The sequence below is a fragment of the Giraffa tippelskirchi genome, chromosome 8 (assembly GCF_054371585.1).
Source record: "Giraffa tippelskirchi isolate mGirTip1 chromosome 8, T2T-mGirTip1v1.2.pri, whole genome shotgun sequence".
Classification (NCBI taxonomy): domain Eukaryota; kingdom Metazoa; phylum Chordata; class Mammalia; order Artiodactyla; family Giraffidae; genus Giraffa; species Giraffa tippelskirchi.
Genome location: NC_137282.1, coordinates 33292414 through 33312321, shown reverse-complemented (window position 1 = coordinate 33312321; position 19908 = coordinate 33292414). Strand labels below are relative to the sequence as shown.

The 19908-nt window shown below is 37.0% G+C and overlaps 1 protein-coding gene across 6 annotated transcripts in view; it reads right to left on the bottom strand.

Annotated features, from left to right (window-relative positions):
• LOC145518172 (uncharacterized) overlaps positions 1-19908 on the bottom strand; it is a 1384210-nt gene that overhangs the window by 1148343 nt on the left and 215959 nt on the right. The gene's annotated exons all lie outside the window — the stretch shown is intronic.

Below are 19908 nucleotides of genomic sequence, written 5' to 3'. Positions count from 1 at the left end.
CAGATTATGACTAGTGGTCTGATGAAGGTGACATAGGCCTTCTCTAAAGTGACTTAGACTCTTCATATCACACTCCAAGATTTTTTTCTGTTTCTACCTATTGCCCAGTTCGAAAACTGCTCCAGAATTTTAGATATTTGTTATAGTTGCCTTAACTTCTAAGTACAAATTCTGAGTTTAAAAAAAAAAAGGTAGAGATTTGAAAGCCTAGAATAATACAGATTTACCATATCACAGTGTCCATAGGTTAGGATACTGTAAAGCTTAAATGTCTTCTGTCCATGGTCATAAAAATGCAGTCAGGGTGGCGGCCAGGCCTGTGATGCCTCTTGGGACTTGAATCCCTTCCAAGCTCATTGATTGCTGGTATAAATCTGTTCCTTATGGTTGTAGGACTGAGGGCTTCAGCCCCTAGAGGTTACCCTTCAATCTCTTCACAGCATGGCAGTGTGCTTCTTCAAGGCCAATAGGAGAACTTCTTAACTGCTTCTTATTTCTTACCTCTAGTTTCTCTTTTACAGGAATCATTTGTAAAAAGGATTAGAGCAGACTGCCCAGGGAAATCTTCCTTTCGATTACAATTATAATCAACTGATCAGTGTCTTTAATTATATCTTTAAAATTCTTTTAGCCTTGCTGTATAATGGAACCTAATCATAGTAAAGATGACTCAGTATATTTATGTGTTCTGTCCACACTCAAGGGAAGGATGTTATAAGCTACAAATTATCTTATGCTATTATTTCAATTATATTATTATCATTTATATCACCATCCAGGGTTTATATGCCAAGTGTTGGAAATATAGGGGAATCATCTTAGAATTCTAACTACCACAGCTGCTATAGAGTTTGTAGTATAAACTGAAACAATGGCAGAGGATATGGATGAAACCAATATTTTTATGGTATTAATATATATATTGTAGGTATATATGACAGAATTTATTGAATGGGATATGAGGAGTGAAAGAGAAAAAAAACTACCAGGTAACACCACCACCCATCTAAGGTTGATTATATCACAACTAAAATAAAAATCTAAGTTTGTTTACAGCGCACAAATGCTACTCAATCATATAAATAGATGAGTATCTATTTTTGCACTATTGCCAAAATACTTGAACAAACATTTCAGTCACCATCTGGCAGGTAAGTGTGCCATCCTAGAAAGCATTTTTGTTTTTGTTGTTTGAATATCACTGTCCCATTGTATCTGCACTTAATTTTTTTTACTATTCTGTTTTTTTCAAACTTTTAAAATTACTTTAATAATATCTGTCTCTCATATAATATATCACTTGATTCCTGTTTAGAACAAGGTAGTAGAAAATAAGTAATTGTGTATGTATACATACACACACTGGTTTATATACAAGAAAGTATTTGGGATGTATTTCAAAGTTTTTAAAGTCTGACACTTATTTGTCTCACCCCTTCATTTTATGCAGTCAACTACCAAAATTCTGGCATCATCAACTCGATGGACATAAGTTTGAGCAAGCTCTGCAAGCTGGTGATGGACAGGGAACCCTCACATGCTGCAGTCCATGGTGTCGCCAAGAGTTGGACATGACTGAGCAGCTGAACTGACCAAAATTCTGAGTTCCACTCACTTAAACTTGTACATAACCCACATCATGAGATTTTTTTCATACCTTATTTTATTACTTAGTATTTCTTCTGTCTGTGACATGTTCACCCTCTTTCTCTTGCTTGAAAATTTCTTTTCATTATTTAGGAAATAATGAAAATTGGTTAGATCAGTTATAGACTTCTATTTCAACTCCATTGGCATTTCTCAACCCTCTTTTTGTATTGATCATTCAGTTCAGTTCAGTTGCTCAGTCGTGTCCGACTCTTTGTGAACCCGTGAATTGCAGCACGCCAGGCCTCCCTGTCCATCACCAACGCCCGGAGTCTACCCAAAACCCATGTCCATCGAGTCAGTGATGCCATCCAACCATCTCATCCTCTGTCATCCCCTTCTCCTTCTGCCCCCAATCCTACCCAGCATCAGGGTCTTTTCCAATGAGTCAACTCTTCGCATGAGGTGGCCAAAGTATTGGAGTTTCAGCTTCAACATCAGTCCTTCCAATGAACACCCAGGATTGATCTCCTTTAGGATGGATTGACTGGATCTCCTTGCAGTCCAAGGGACTCTCAAGAGTCTTCTCCAACACCACAGTTCAAAAGCATCAATTCTGCGGCGCTCAGCTTTCTTCACCATCCAACTCTCACATCCATACATGACCACTGGAAAAACCATAGCCTTGACTAGACGGACTTTTGTTGGCAAAGTAATGTCTCTGCTTTTAAATATGCTATCTAGGTTGGCCATAACCTTCCTTCCAAGGAGTAAGCGTCTTTTAATTTCATGGCTGCAATCACCATCTGCAGTGATTTTGGAGCCCCAAAAAATAAAGTCTGACACTGTTTCCACTGTTTCCCCATCTATTTGCCATGAAGTGATGGGACCAGGTGCCATGATCTTAGTTTTCTGAACGTTGAGCTTTAAGCCAACTTTTTCACTCTCCTCTTTCACTTTCATCAAGAGGCTCTTGAGTTCTTCTTCACTTTCTGCCATAAGGGTGGTGTCATCTGCATATCTGAAGTTATTGATATTTCTCCTGGCAATCTTGATTTCAGCTTGTGTTTCTTCCAGCCCAGCGTTTCTCATGATGTACTCTGCATGTAAGTTAAATAAGCAGGGTGACAATATACAGCCTTGATGTATTCCTTTTCCTATTTGGTAGCATTCATCATTTTTAACTAGTCTCATTTCCTTCTAACACTATTCTCTTGGTTATCATGGTTTTCATGTTTTTGTTTAACACTACTGTTTTGTTCCTCTACCTTTGACTACTACTTCTCTATCTGCTTTGCCTTCTTTTCTTTTATCTGTATGTGGGAAATTTTTGCAATTAGGCTTCATCAGCTATCTTCTTCTCTTATTAGATAATCACTTCCATTTACTCCCAAGGTTTCAGTTGCCACTTGTACATGTTGGGTCACTATACCTTTAGCTTTGTGGTTTATGGCTTAGTCGCTACGTCATGTCTGCCTCTTTGCAACCCCATGGACTATAACCCACCAGGCTTCTTTGTCCAGGCAAGAATACTGGAGTGGGTTGCCATTTCCTTCTCCACAGGATCTTCCCAACCCAGGCATCAAACCTGGGTCTTCTGCATTGCAGGCCGATTCTTTACCTACTGAGCTACATGGGAAGCCATATCTTTAGCTTATATGGCTGCTAAAAATTGCAAGCCTGGATAACCAACTATCTATATAAAAACTCAAATTAAATATGCAAAAGACCTCTCAAACTTAACTTGTTCAAAAAATGAAATTATAATTCCTTGTCCTCACCCACCAAATTAACTTCTTTTCTGCTGTTCCATTTCTCAGTGAATCTCAGTCTCATTTGTGTAGCAATACAAGTCTGAAAGTTACGAATCCTTCTTGATATCATCTCTCTCATCTCTGCATTCAATACCCCCAAATCCTGTCATTATTTTCTAAATATGTTACAAATCTCTTTAGTTCACTCAACTCCAGTACCAGCATTCTTGTCCAAACCACTTTTCTCTGTCACATGACCAAGTATTGTATTACGTAGAAGGATTTCTCTACTGTCACTTTTATTATTCTCCTGTCTGTTTGCTACACTGCAAAACAGTAATAAGTGAAGAAGAAAAACAACTTTCAAAATGACTTGGCTTCTCATTGCTTTCAGGATAAAGACAAACTTCCCTAATCTGCTTTGTAAGACCTTGCACATCTACCTTTTACCTATTTCTCCATATGCAACTTTGACTCCTCTATCCTTTACACTACAAGCATTTTGTATTTTTTCTTACCAATATGCCTTTTCAAACAATATTACCTTGGTTTGTTATACTGTCCCTCCTAACTCCACCCCTTTCATCTGGCTATATCCAACACAGCTTTCAGACATCAGCTCACTTATTCCTTCCCAGTAGGGTCTTTTCTGATCCATCTGAGAAGGGAGGCTAATGTGGGTTTCATTTCTCCAACTACAGGGCATAAATGTCCCTGGCTCACAGAAGACACACAATTATTGAATGCTGCATGAATGATTAAGCTCTCATAAAACTGTGTGCCTCTCCTTCACTGAATTCATTTTAATTATAATTTTAGAGTTACTCATATGATTCTCTAAACAGTACCCATCTTTCTCCATTAGACAATCTGCTCCATATAGGTAAGAATTGTATCGTCTCTTGTTCCACATGGGGTGCCAGCCATAAATACAATGGCTTGCTCAGAGTAAATATTTTGCAAACAATATTAAATGAAAAAAGAGTGCCTAAAATATGAAAGTGTGAAATATCCTTCTGAATTTGCCTATGCATTTTCTCATATTCAGACAAGAAGTCTAATAATCTAAGTTAGATAGGAAGATTTTTACAAGGTTTTCTAATAATGTGAATATATATATATATATATATATATATCAGATCTTCTTCTACTCCAGTTGTTCGGCGATATCTACATTGAGTCTCTCAAATGAAAACTTGCCTGGGGGCTTAAAAGAAACTAAAATACTGATTTTTATCACCTGATGAAAGAAGAAAGGTAATATTCAAAGACTTAAAATTCTCTATGTGATCAAGAATTCAAAAGCATGTGTTAGGAGAATGAATGTTAAAAAATTAACAGATCTGTGTTAGAGATTTTCAAGCAAGTATCAAGTACTTAATAAACTCTCTTCTATCAAATGATATATGGATTTTTAAATAAAAAGAAGGGGATGGAGAGAGACAGAGGCAAGGAGAGGGAGAGAGAAAGCAAGAGAAAAGATAGTAAAAAAGAAGGAAAAACACTACTGGTATATATTTGTGTAGAATTGAACTAAATTATACCTTTAATAAGGAAAAATTCATCCTTAATGACCTATTATATTACCAAGAGGAACATAGGCACTGAGAAGTATTTGCTTCAATAAATATTAAGGGGAAGCTGGCAGCAAGCCTTAGTAAATAAACCTTACACCCACACAGGAAGCTCAGCAGATGCATAGGCAGAAACAGTAAATATTTTGGCAAAAACATCTAGTGACTGATTTTAACCAATCTCCATGCTATCCTCTATTAAGTGAGGGTGAAAATGATAAACTGAGGGTAAATAAGCCTTTATTTATTTTTTTTTTCTATTTTCAGTTTAAAGTAGTGTAGGTTAGGAACTTTTCTCAATTCCTTCAAGAAGAAAAATAAGTTGGTTTGATTTTACACATGGAATTTGGTTTCTTTCTTTCCAACTGCACTGGAAACAATGCTTTTAGTAATAAACAGTATCATGCTCCTTAAAACTATGTTTGTCTATAGTAATACAGATGATGAGTTCCATCCACCCTTCTATTGTACTTCCAGTACTGAGAATTTAAGGAGAAACTCTACTGTTCCTACTTAACTTTCTGTCCTCTCCAACAATAACTTAAAAAAAAAAAATCCAAATTCAAGGCAATAGTATTCTCTTGATTATATATTATTTATCCATTTACTTATTCATTTTTCAAATAAATATGCAGTAAATAACTTGTGTCAAAAACTAGTCACAATCATTGAAGTTTGAGGGTTAGAAAGAGTGGCATTTAAACTGCGATAAATGGAGCCAGAGTAAGAGGTGGGTTTAGAATGTGACAGATGAGGACGACGTGAAGGTGTGTAAATTGAGCATCTGCATAGGCAGCCGATGTGTAAAAACATTATAAAGAGTAAAGATGAATAACGCTGAAACTGGATGTGAAGTAACTTCAGAGGCCATCTCAGATTTGTTCAGTAAGCTATAGCTTTCAGATATCTGAAAAGCACAGATACTGATTTAAGATGCAAGGATAAGTATTTAAGAAATCTACGTAGGATAGTGCTTAAATAAAATGAGATCAAGCAGTGTTACAGAAAAATCAAGAGGAATGAGACAAAATAATTCACTGGATTTAGAAAATTTATGTAGTAACTTTTGCAAATAATTACTGACCTAATGTCTTTGAGCTGTAAAGAGTGGAGGTAATGAGAAACTTAAAGACAGAAAATTGGAGCTGTAGTAAATCTAATTCAGTCCAGTTGTCCAAAGTCATTGATGGTCTGAAGGGGCTACTTATGTGAAGAGGAAAAAAAAAATCAGATATGCAAATAAAAGACAGGAGGCCTGGAATACAATACAAGACAAGAGGAAGAGAAGGAACCATTTCATGCTCTGACATGACAAAGCTGCAGCAGTTTTTGTACTTGTATATGCTCTGGGAATGAATAAGGAGATAACAGTGATGTTAGCCTACATAGTTTCCACCAAAGAAAAATATGAACCTAATGTCCAGCTAGGTGATTTTTTTCCTTTAGGCACATATTCATGACAAGTTCTTTATATTTCTGAGAATATAGCAACTTAATGCTCACAGGCTCTGGAGCCCAGCTTGCCTCAACTACTTATTAACTGTGTGAATGCGGGGAGGACATACCACCTCTTTGAGATACTGTTTCCTTACATGAAGAGAGGGGATAATTATGGCACATTCCTCTTAATTTGGGGAAGATACAAGAGATAGTTCAAATATAGTGCTCAGCACATAGTAAATAACAAAAAATTTGATTGTTGTAAACTCTATGTATGAACAATATGCGAGTTATTTTGTTGTTGTTTGTTTGGTTGCTACTATTTTCTCAAGAATTTGCTGAGTATTTGACATGACATCTAGACATCTGAATATTCTGAAAGTGCTCTAAGTAATTTTCATGCAATTCAGGATTGTAAATAACCATACCACTTACAGATTTCCTGGCTGGATATGTAGTTGGTTGATTAACCTAGAACAGTCTCTCCTTATGCCATAAGAAAAAAAAAAAGCAGGGAGCCCATATTGATTTGTCGGTTATAATGTGCCAGGCACACATGAGATGCTTTTCAAGCTGTATCTCACTTAATTCACAGACAAACCTATCAATAATTTTGGCTATAGCCATAGGTAATACTCCATTTAAAGTGATAAAACTTTGACTATATTCCCTGGGTGGTCTTCTCTGTAGTTCAGATGGTAACAATCTGCCTGCAATGCAGGATGAACCCAGGTTCAATCCCTGGGTCAGGAATAACCCTGAAGAAGGGAATGGCTACCCACTTCGGTACTCTATTTTATACTTAATAGTTTGTACTTCTTCTTTTTTTTCTTTTTTTCAAATTTATTTATTTTTTTATTGTAGGATAATTGCTTTATAGAATTTTGCTGTTTTCTGTCAAACCTCAACATGAATCACACAATGGAATATTACTCAGCCATAAAAAGGAGCACATATGAGTCAGCTCTAATGAGGTGGATGTATACCTGTAGTTTGTGCTTCTTAATCTTCTACCATATCTCCCTCCTCTCAACCCATCTCCCCACTGGTAACCACTAGTCTGTTCCCTGTACCTGTGAGTTTTCTGTCTTGTCATATTCTTTTTTTTTTTTTTTAAGATTTTACTTGCTATAAATCAACTATGAAAGTGAAAGTTGTTCAGATGTATCCAGCTCCTTGTGACGCCATGGACTGCAACCTGCCAGGCCCCTCTGTCCATGGGATTCTCCAGGCAAGACCACTAGAGTGTGTTGCCATTTCCTTCCAAGCCAGGATCCTCTCAACCCAGGGATTGAACACAGGCCTCCTGCGTTGCAGGCAGATTCTTTAGGATTGAGCCACAAGGGAAGCCCCATAAATCAACCATACTTCAGTACAAAACTAATTTTGTTGTCTCTATTTTATACATGAGGAAAACTTAGACCATGAGACATGAAATAATTTCATTTTCAAATGTTACCTTTGAGTCTTAGATTAGGACACTAATCTAAAGTAGACTAAATAATTCCATAAGTAATTGTTGGAGCTCAAATTTCAAGTCATCTCAACTTCCAGCAAAATATTCTGCCTCCTTTTAACAATTTTTTTAGTTTCATTTGAATGGATAAGAGGGTAACAGGAAAAACATCTGAGGATAAAAGTTAATTCACTTGAAAGATTTGCTGAAGATAGACAAGTCACCTAATCAGGGAGCAATCTCACTAAAGGACTATAACACACTAGTATGTAAAGGTGCTTTACCTCTATTATAAGTCTTCTAGGAAATTATGACATTTATTATGAAGAAACAATGCTCTCTGGCATCTGCTGTCAAGGGTTTCCTTCCATTATTTAATATGGACCTATCACATTGCAAGCAAGTAATCCAAACAACTCTTTGTGTGGGAGTTATTATATTGTCTTGATACACAAGGATTTAAGGAGATTGGCAGAACAATTTAGAGAGAATGAATTCATAAAATGTAGTCTTTTTTTTTCTTCAGGTATCCTGAAAAAATTATCATGAAACTCTGTACACATATATGGTCAAATTGCTGTAAAATCATAAAACAAATACTGTCCTTAGTGGTCCCTAAACTTAAAAGTTTCAGCTTAGTTGAAACTCATAAGTATATATTATAAAACTGAACCAAAAAAATGACATTTATAGACACAATTTACACTCAGTGTACTAATTGATCCTAATATCCTAACAAATTCAGTTTTTCTAATGTAGTAATAATAAGTAGTAATTAGAGGCAAATTATTAATCTATTAATGCATTTCAAAAATTGTAAAATGATACTTAAAGGTGTCAATATTAGCAATTTAATAACACAAACCTAAACATTCAATGAGCGTAGCCTCTCAAAGCTACTACCTTTAGAAAATATATATTTATTTTTATTAAACAAATATTTATTTCCTGCTTACCCTAGGCTGGGTAACATATTTAGACACTTATCCAAGTGATTTTAATACTCACTAATTTCTATTCTTCTGTTAGAAAGAAACAAAGGAATTATAAGTTAAAGCTGTAAAATATCCATGTGAATACAGAATATCGTCATGCATATATCAGTTCAGTTCAGTTGCTCAGTCGTATCCGACTCTTCGCAACCCCATGAACCGCAGCATGTGAGGCCTCCCTGTCCATCACCAACTCCCAGAGTCCACCCAAACCCATGTCCATCGAGTCGGTGATGCCATCCAACCATCTCATCCTCTGTTGTCCTCTTCTCCTCCTGCTCTCAATCTTTCCCAGCATCAGGGTCTTTTCCAATGAGTCAGTTCTTCGCATCAGGTGCCCAAAGTATTAGAGTTTCAGCTTCAACATCAGTCCTTCCAATGAACACCCAGGACTGATCTCCTCTAGGATGGACTGGTTGGATCTCCTTGCAGTCCGAGGGACTCTCAAGAGTCTTCTTCAGCACCACAGCTCAAAAGCATCAATTCTTCAGCACTCAGCTTTCTTCACAGTCCAACTCTCACATCCATACATGACTACTGGAAAAATAACAGCCTTGACTGGATGGACCTTTGTGGACAAAGTAATGTCTCTGCTTTTTAATATGCTGTCTAGGTTGGTCATAACTTTCCTTCCAAGGAGTAAGTGTCTTTTAATTTCATGGCTGCAGTCACCATCCACAGTGATTTTGGAGCCCAGAAAAATAAAGTCAGCCACTGTTTCCACTATTTCCCCATCTATTTGCCAAGAAGTGATGGGACTGGATGCCATGATCTTAGTTTTCTGAATGTTGAGCCTAAGCCAACTTTTTCACTCTCCTCTTTCACTTTCATCAAGAGGCTCTTTAGTTCTTCTTCACTTTCTGCCATAAGAGTGCTGTCATCTGCATATCTGAGATTATTGATATTTCTCCTGGCAATCTTGATTCCAGCTTGTGCTGTCTCCAGCTCAGCGTTTCTCATGATGTACTCTGCATAAAAGTTAAATAAGCAGAGTGACAATATACAGCCTTGACGTACTCCTTTTCCTATGTGGAGCCAGTCTGCTGTTCCATGTTCAGTTCTAAATGTTGCTTTCTGACCTGCATATATAATCCATAATTATTTAGGTATTTCATAATTACTCCAGAAATTAAGGGATAGATGAACAGATTTTATACTCTTATAATGTCAAGGAAATATAAAGGTAATATAAATATCAAGAATTCTGTAAAAATTCATATTTCACTTATCACAATATGCTAAGTAATACAATATTAATATATCAAATGCTTCAGGTCAATATATCCCATAATTTGAACATAATTTTCTTGAAATATGTGTAGAAACACTAGTGAAAGTGTGAAAGTGTTAGTTATTTGTTAGTTATTCAGTCATGTATGACTCATTGCAACCCCATAGAGAGTGTCCCGGCAGGCTGCTCTGTCCATGGAATTCTCCAGACAAGAATGCTGGAGTGGGTAGCTATTCTCTTCTCTAGGGAATTTTCCTGACCCAAGGATCTAACTCTGGTCTCCTGCATTGCAGGCAGAAACTTTATGGTCTGAGCCACCAGGGAAGTGGGAGAACAATAATATATAGCACCAAAACACCAGCACTAAAGCAGAAAATTACACATTGAAAAAGTTCCTCCCTTTTATAATATCTTTCTTATCTCTCCTTGCTATATTTTGGAACTCTACTTTCAGTTGGGTATATCTTTACCTTTCTCCTTTGCCTTTCACTAACTGTCAGGCATTAATATAAGCTCTGAGGATACACCTTGCAGTAAAACAATGGACTTGGGGAGGGAATGGAAATGAACTGGGGATAAACAATAAATAATCTGTTAAAGAATATGAAAAACAAGAGATAGCCACCTGATAAGTGCATGTCATGGGCAATGCTAGTTTTCAGAGTTTAATTTATAGAACAATATCTTCATTTTTTATGGTAGCAATTCATAATGTGCTTAATATATTTTAAATTCATATTTCTTTAAATAAAATACTAAATAAGCAATATGTAAGTAGTGAGTAGATGCAGTAAAAATGATGTGAAGGTCTGTATTTTATTGTTAAAAACCAAGAATTAAATATTCTACATTAATATAATTTACTTTGAAAAAGAGATAATGTTTGAAAAAATAGGCTAAGGTCATCAGAATATAAAGTGAAGAAAATTTACTCAAAAGAAAGAATAAACTGTTACATATATCTGGTATTTGTTTGACCACTGGTTATTTAAGTAGCTTTTCTTATAAAATGTACACATTTATTTGGAGAAAAAGGCTTCATCTAGTAAAGAAGATTTTAATTTACTCTGCTACACATGGACATCACCATAAGGTAAACACCAAAATCAGATTGATTATATTTTTTGTAACTGAAGATAGAGAAGCTCTATATAGTCAGCAAAAACAAGACCGAGAGCTGACTATGGCTCAGGTTATGAACAATATATTGCCAAATTCAGACTTAATTTTAATAAAGTAGTGAAAACTGCTAGGCCATTCAGTTATGACCTAAATCAAATTCCTTACACTTGTACAGTAGTAGTGACAAATAGATTCAAGGGATTAGATCTGATAGACATAGTGTCTGAAGAACTATGGACGGAGGTTCTTAACATTGTACAGGAGGGAGTGATCAAAAGCATCCTTAAGAAAAAGAAGTGCAATAAGGCAAAATGGTTGTCTGAGGAGAACTTACAAATAGCTTAGAAAAGAAGAGAAGCAAGGCAAAGGAGAAAAGGAAAGATATACCCATGTGAATGCAGAGTTCCAAAGAATAGCAAGGAGAAATAAGAAAGCCCTCCTAAGTGATCAGTGCAAAGAAATAGAGGAAAACAACAGAATGGAAAAGACTAGAAATCTCTTCAAGAAAAGTAAAGATACCAAGGGATCATTTCATGCAAAGATGGGCACAGTAAAGGGCAGAAATGCTATGGACCTAACAGAAGCAGAAGATATTAAGAAGAGGTGGCAAGAATACATAGAAGAACAACACAAAAAGGATTCTAATGACCCAAATAACCACAGTGGTTTGATCACTCACCTAGAGCCAGACATCATGGAGTGTGAAGTCAAGTGGACCTTAGGAAGCATCACTATGCATAAAGGTAGTGGGTGTAATGGAATTACAGCTGAGCTACTTCAAATCCTAAAAGATAATGCTGTGAATATACTGCATTCAATATGTCAGCAAATTTTTAAAACTCAGCAGTGGCCACAGGACTGGAAAATGTCAGTTTTCATTCCAATCCCGAAAAAGAGAAATGCCAAAGAATGTTCAAACTACCACACGATTGCACTCATTTCACATGCTAGGAAAGTAATTCTCACAATCCTCCAAGTTAGGCTTCAACTGTACACGAACCGAGAACTTCCAGATGTTCAAGCTGGATTTAGAAAAGGCAAAGGAACCAGAAATCAAATCACCAACATTCATTGGACCTTAGAAAAAGCAAGAGAAATCTAGAAAAAAAACATCTGCATCTGCTTCACTGACTATGCTAAAGCCTTTGACTGTGTGGATCACAACAAACTGGAAAATTATTCCAGAGATGGGAATAACAGACTACCTTACCTGTGTCCTGTGAAACCTGTATACAGGTCAAGTAGCAACAGTTAGAACTAGACATGGAACAAAGGACTGGTTCAAAATTGGGAAAAGAATATGTCAAGTCTATATATTGTCACCCTGATTATTTAACTTCTATGCAGAGTACATCATGAGAAACGCTGGGCTGGATGAAGCACAAGCTGGAATCAAGACTGCCTGGAGAAACATCAATAACCTCAGATATGCAGATAACACAATCCTTATGGCTGAAAGAGAAGAGGAACTAAAGAGCCTCTTGAGGAAGGTGAAAGAGGAGAGTGAAAAAGTTTGTTAAAACTCAACATTCAAAAAACTAAGATCATGACATCCAGTTCCATTTCTTCATGGCAATTACATGGGGAAATAATGGAAACAGTGAGAGACTTTATTTTCTTGGCCTCCAAAGTCACTGCAGATGGTGACTGTAGCCATGAAGTTAAAAGACGCTGGCTCCTTGGAAGAAAAACAATGACAAACCTATACGGTGAATTAAAAAGCAGAGACATTACTTTGCCAACAAAGGTCCATGTAGTCAAAGCTATGATTTTTCCAGTAGTCATGTATGGATGGGAGAGGTGAACCATAAAGAAATCTGAGCACTGAAGAATTGATGCTTTTGAGCTGTGTTATTGGAGAAGACTCTTGAGAGTCCCTCGGACTGTGAGGAGATCCCACCAGTCAGTCCTAAAGGAAATCAGTCCTGAATATTCATTGGAAGGACTGATGCTGAAGCTGAAAGTCCAATACTTTGGCCACCTGATGCAAAGAGCCGACTCATTGGAGAAGACCCTGATGCCAGGAAGATTGAAGGCAAGAGCCGAAAGGGACAAAAGAGGATGAGATGGCATCACCAACTCAATGGACATTAGTTTCAGACGGTGTATGACAGAAAAGCCTGATGTGCTGCAGTCCACTGGGTTACAGATTCAGACATGACCGAGTGACTGAACAACAACAACTGCTCACATTCCCAAACTCTCTGAGAGCTAGGATACAGGCTTTGCCAATCAGATGCTCTCATGGTGTGTAAAAGAGTGAGCCAGGCACACAAATTATAGGAACCCATCTGAGTCATCTCTGACAGTAGCATAGATTGCTAAAATATACGGACAATCAAATGGCAGTTCCTATGGATGGTCTCATAGTAGATGTCTGTCATGAAGTGTGTCAAGCTCTGTAACCTCAATAAAATTTGTGATTTCATGCAATTTGAATAAATTATTTTCTGCTTAAACCAACCATAGTAGTTTCTATTGCTTGCAACTAAAAACCTGAATTAATACCAATATAGGTAAGGGGAAGTGGTATGTATTTATTACTCCTCTGTCTATGTTGACATTTTAGTCTGTCTAGTTTGAAGTGTTTGACTCTTTGTGAACCCATGGACTATAGCCCACCAGGCTGCTCTTCCCATGGGATTTTCCAGGCAAGGATACTGGAGTGGGTTGCTATGCCATTCTCCAGGGGATCTTCCTGACTTAGGAATAGAACCTGGGTCTCCTGCATTGCAGGTAGATTCTTTACCAACTAAGCCACAGGGGAAGTCCTTAATCCTTTACAAATAATAAGTATTCAACAAAAATTAAATGAAAGAAGAAAATATGAAAATTAATAATATAATTTTCCTATCTTACAAACTAGAGAAAATATCCCATTTGCTTCCCATTATATTTTCTCTATTTTCTTTAACTCAGATTCAGAATGGTTACATTCTTTTACATCATTAGTAACCTGCTCTGAAAAACTATAATATTAACAATGATCGACAATATAATTTTGACATGAATTTCAGCTACTTAATGACATAAATATGACAGAAGTTTTCATGGCAATTGAAAATACATTAAATATCATCTCAGGATAAATTTAAAAACAGTTATAAAACCAGAAAACAAAGTTACATTTTAACATGAAAATTATAGTTGAGTAAAACAATACTTAAACTAGAAGCACTGGGAGTGTAGAGAACTTTCCCATTTTTCAGGTGTAGAAATAGATTAATTTTATCATGCAGTGGGATTTGCAAGGTATTATACCATGGAAAATTAAAAATTTGAGTGGTATATTAAGAAATGTGGAGAAAGGATATTTGAACTTCATATGAGAGCAAAACTGAAAAACCAAATGAAAACTCTTGATATCTAATATAAGTCCATATGGAGATTATTGATTTTGGAGAGACACAGATAGTTCATTCACAATGCACATGCTGATCACTGAAAATGTTTATCTAAAATTTCCAAATCACAGAGGGATTATTAAAGTTTTCTCATATTGCTGTAGTCCTCTCAAAGGCTTGAGTATTTTTGATATCATCCTTGGTCTTGATCTTTAAAGCCATTTACAAAACCTATCTTCATTTTCCTCCTTCAAAAATCCAACTACATTGAAACAAAGACAGTCAGCCTTTACCAGTGACAGCTTATTCTTGTGGTATCATCATATCTTCTGATACTATTCCTCATTCATTCATGGTTTTGACAAATGAATCACTCTCTCCACTACTATTATAATCAGTCGTTAATGAACTTAATATGCTCAGACTCTCACTTCATTTACATTCTTCTTTCAAACAGAAACAACTTTATCGACCATATTTCTGCCAACCTTTATCTTGATCATAACTTTGCCTTTAATATCTCTGTCTCTTTCTCTCTCCATCTCTCTTTGCCTCTCCATCTGTGTGTGTCTGTTTCTTTTTTTCCCTATTATCATCTCTCATGCCATGATATGTATTTGGCAAACCCATACCAGGTTTATTTAAATTTCTTGACTGAACAACAAGACTACTCTATGCCTACACCAGTCCACCACCGTGTCATAAAAGAATGCCACACCCATGGTGGGGACCATGGGAACTTTAGCCACTTCCTTATATACTTAGGCTTATAGGACCTGCTTAACCTAATATCATAGGTACCACTGTCAATCAGTAATATAGTTCTTCTGTGCATGCCAACGTTATGTGTTGGTATATCAGACCATAGCCTGTTCATGAAGGGCAGCTCACATCTCATGACAACTTGGTGGCCTACGGTTAAGCATTCAGTATCTACCAAGAGCAAGTACCAGGGAAACAATTTTCTCCAAAAGAGAGTAATAACTCAGCCTGCCAGGCTCCTCTGTCCATGGGGATTCTCTAGGCAAGAATACTGGAGTGGGTTGCCATGTCTTCCTCCAAGGGATCTTCCCAACCCAGGGATCAAACTCAGGTCTCCCGCTTTGCAGGTGGATTCTTTGCTGTCTGAGCTACCAGAGAAGCCCAAGAATACTGGAGTGGGTAGCCTATCCCTTCTCCAGGCTATCTTCCTGACCCAGTAATTAAACTGGGGTCTCCTGCATTGCAGGCAGATTCTTTGCCAGCTGAACTACCAGAGAAGCCTGTGATTCAGCTATAGGAACCTGCAAAGGATGCAAACAACATTATCTGCCATTGACATAAAGAGCCATTGATTCTGCTGTATTTTTTGCCCTGCATGGGAGATAATCTTATTCAGCAGTTTTGACCTACTGTCAAAACTTCTGTTGTTCTGAGCCTAACTCAAAGTTAGCAGCTTTGGGCATCAATGGGTAAATGGAGCTGAGTGCCACACAAAATTAGGAATAAGTTGCCATCAAAATCCAAAAGTGTTATGCCTCTTTTTTGGTAGTAAGAGGAGACAGATGCAATAACTCAAATTTCATTTTAAAAGGTATATATCAACATACTTGCGTGTCACTGGACCCTTAAAAATTTCACTGAGGTGGAGGGTCCCAGAGCTTTCAAGTTTTATTTCCTAACTCTGACAAGTCTATAGTAGTTGCTACTTCTTACTTCCAGGTCCAACCAGCAAAATATCACCAGTGTAACAGATTACCATGGTGTCTTATGGAAGGGAAATTCAATCAAGATTACTGTGGACTAAATTTTGATAAAAAAGCTGAAGAGTTGATATATCCCTGATTCAATTTTTGTGCTAAGTTGCTTCAGTTGTGTCCAACACTTTGCGACCCTGAGAACAGTAGCCCACCAGGCTCCTCTGTCCATGAGATTCTCCAGGCAAGCATACTGGAGTGGATTGCCGTGCCCTCTTCCAGGGGATCTCCCCAACCCAGGGATGCAGCCTTCATCTCTCAAGTCTCCTCCATTGTCAGGCATATTCTTTACCCCTAGCACCACCTGGAAAGCCCAATTCAGGTTAATGTAGGTGTATTACTGGCCTTTTAGCTAAAAACAAACTGTCTCTGATGGTCTTTAGTTAAAGATCTAGAGAGGAAAAATAAATAAATAAATAAGAACACTAGACAAATAACTAGCTGCCTGCAAGGTACCAGAAGAGGGTGTGTTAATTTGCTAAAGCAATAAAAACACAACTCGAATTGAAACAGCAATTTGGAAACACCACTTGACTAAATTTACAATAACCCACTACCATTCTCCAACATCTACCTGTTTTCTGCACAGGCCACTGTGCAGAAATTCAGATCACTGAATTGGGAGAGTATGTTGACATTCACCATTCCCACACCCTTCAGTTTCTTCATGGTGGTTCTAATCCACACACACCCTTCAGGAATGTGGGATGGCTCCTGATTTACTTCTTTTGGTTTTGTAGGCAAAGGAAGCTGTAATTGTTTCTAATTGGCCTTTCCTATCATAATAAGTCTTTAAACCATGAGTGATTAAAAGAGAGTGGGGATTCTGCCAGTTGATTGTAAGTTTACTCCAACATGCATTCTGGAACTGTGGAAGTAATCACAGGATGAGTTTGGAAGTCAATTGGATCCAATATGAGTTTGATCTGAACTGAAATTCCTTGACCAACTGATCCACATAAGTCCCTGCTTTGGTGGACAATGATATCTTGGCTTTACAGGAATTATTATGCCTATGCTCACACATATGTAAATTAAATAATTTGTTATTTTAACTTAAACTAGGTTATTTTTTATTGAACTTAACAAAATACTTCTATTATGAAAACTCCAGACCCAGATAGTCTCATAAGTATATTCCTCTCAAACCTTAAAGAAGAAATAAAACCAATCTTACATAAACAACTTTGGAAAGCAAAAATAGAAAACACATTTTCCAACTCTTTTTATAAGGAAATAAACGTTTGATTTGAAAACTTGAACAAAACAAAAAAGGAAAACTACACACTAATTACTTTAATTAATCTAGGGGAAACAATCCTACTCATAATATCAGAAAATATAATGCCAGTTATATATAAAAAGAATAATATGTCACATTCATTTGGAGTCTTAATATCATTCTGAGAGGTTGTTTAAATATTTGTAACCAGTCAGTCAGTATAAGGGCGTGTGTGTAGTGAGTCCTCTAACTGCATCCACCCACCAAGCTAAAGCGCTCCTTTACCAACTACTGGGAGTGATAATGGCTGACAGATCATAGCTGTCTTCCTCTATGGGCACTGTGCACTCGGAAGAAGAAATTCACCTTATCTAACTCCCCTTTTAGAAGCATCTTGTAGCCTATGTAACTTTTGCCTCAATTGAGGAAAATTCTGTAAGGTTATTGCAGCTCCACATCTTCCTATGGGATGTCTAAAACCTTTGTTTTCACTGTATTACAGTTCAAATTCTCCCACTGCCAAATTCCTGCTTTCTTTACTTGTCTACAGGTTTGAATCCTAAGAACATTTCCTTACAAATACTCTGCATGCCAAATCTATATCTCAGAATGTGCTTCCTATGGGATATGTCCTATGACATTACATTAACAAATACAAGGAGCGGTACCATATTGTATTCTCAACAGATTCCTCAAGTGGCGTTGAAGGAAATTCAACGCACAGTCTTTGATATTGTCTCCTAGGAAACAAGAAATAGAGGGATATGTCTAAAGAGTAGGAATATGTACAGAAAACCGAGGGAAAGTCATATAAGAAGGGATTTTTTTTAAAAAAAATAAGATTTACCCCTGATATCTAAATATAGTTACCCACTAATATAAAATGTATTCCACATTGTACTAAAATAGAGGTTGGAAAAATTTTTATAAAAGGCAAAATAGTAAACATTTGCAGAGCATACAGTCTCTGTCACACTACTCAATTTGGCCTTTAATAGTACAAAACAGAGGTACTACGTAAATGAATGGGTGTTTATGTTCTAATAAAACCTAGTTTACAGAAACAGATGATGGGCCATATTCAACCCACCAAGACGGTGGGCCATAGTTTGTCAACCCCAATTCTAAAGGGACTAAAATAAAATTAGAAAAATAAGTAAAAGACTAAAAAAGGAAAATTGAAAATTAATAATTGTTTACTTAGAAATTCCTAAGAAATCTATATATTAAGCATGACTTAAAAATGTCAAAATACAAAAATTAATTGGGTTTCCATTTCCAGTGCTCATAGAACTCATATCAGACAGGCCCTCCTACTTATAGCACATGCACTCTGAACAGGATAATAAAATGAAGTACTAACAACAACAATGAAACTATATTTAGACATTTAAGAGCAATTAAAAGCTACCGCACAATTGCACTCATCTCACATGCTAGTAAAGTAATGCTCAAAATTCTCCAAGCCAGGCTTCAGCAATACGTGAACCGTGAACTTCCAGATGTTCAAACTGGTTTTAGGAAAGGCAGAGGGACCAGAGATCAAATTGCCAATATCCGCTGGATCATCAAAAAAGCAAAAGAGTTCCAGAAAAACATCTATTTCTGCTTTATTGACTAGGCCAAAGCCTTTGACTGTGTGGATCACAATAAACTGTGGAAAATTCTGAAAGAGATGGGAATACCAGACCATCTGACCTGTCTCTTGAGAAACCTGTATGCAGGTCAGGAAGCAACAGTTAGAACTGGACATGGAACAACAGACTGGTTCCAAATAGGAAAAGGAGTACGTAAAGGCTGTACATTGTCACCCTGCTTATTTAACTTATATGCAGGGTACATCATGAGAAACGCTGGGCTGGAAGAAACACAAGCTGGAATCAAGATTGCCGGGAGAAATATCAATAACCTCAGATATGCGGATGACACCACCCTTATGGCAGAGAGTGAAGAAGAACTAAAGAGCCTCTTGATGAAGGTGAAGGAGGAGAGTGAAAAAGTTGGCTTAAAGCTCAATGTTCAGAAAACTAAGATCATGGCATCTGGTCCCATCACTCCATGGGAAATAGATGGGGAAACAGTGGAAACAGTGTCAGACTTTACTTTTTTGGGCTCCAGAATCACTGCTGATGGTGATTGCAGCCATGAAATTAAAAGACGCTTACTCCTTGGAAGGAAGGTTATGGCCAACCTAGATAGCATATTTAAAAGCAGAGACATTACTTTGCCAACAAAAGTCCATCTAGTCAAGGCTATGGTTTTTCCAGTGGTCATGTATGGATGTGAGAGTTGGACGGTGAAGAAAGCTGAGCGCCGCAGAATTGATGCTTTTGAGCTGTGGTGTTGGAGAAGACTCTTGAGAGTCCCTTGGACTGCAAGGAGATCCAGTCAATCCATCCTAAAGGAGATCAATCCTGGGTGTTCATTGGAAGGTCTGATGTTGAAGCTGA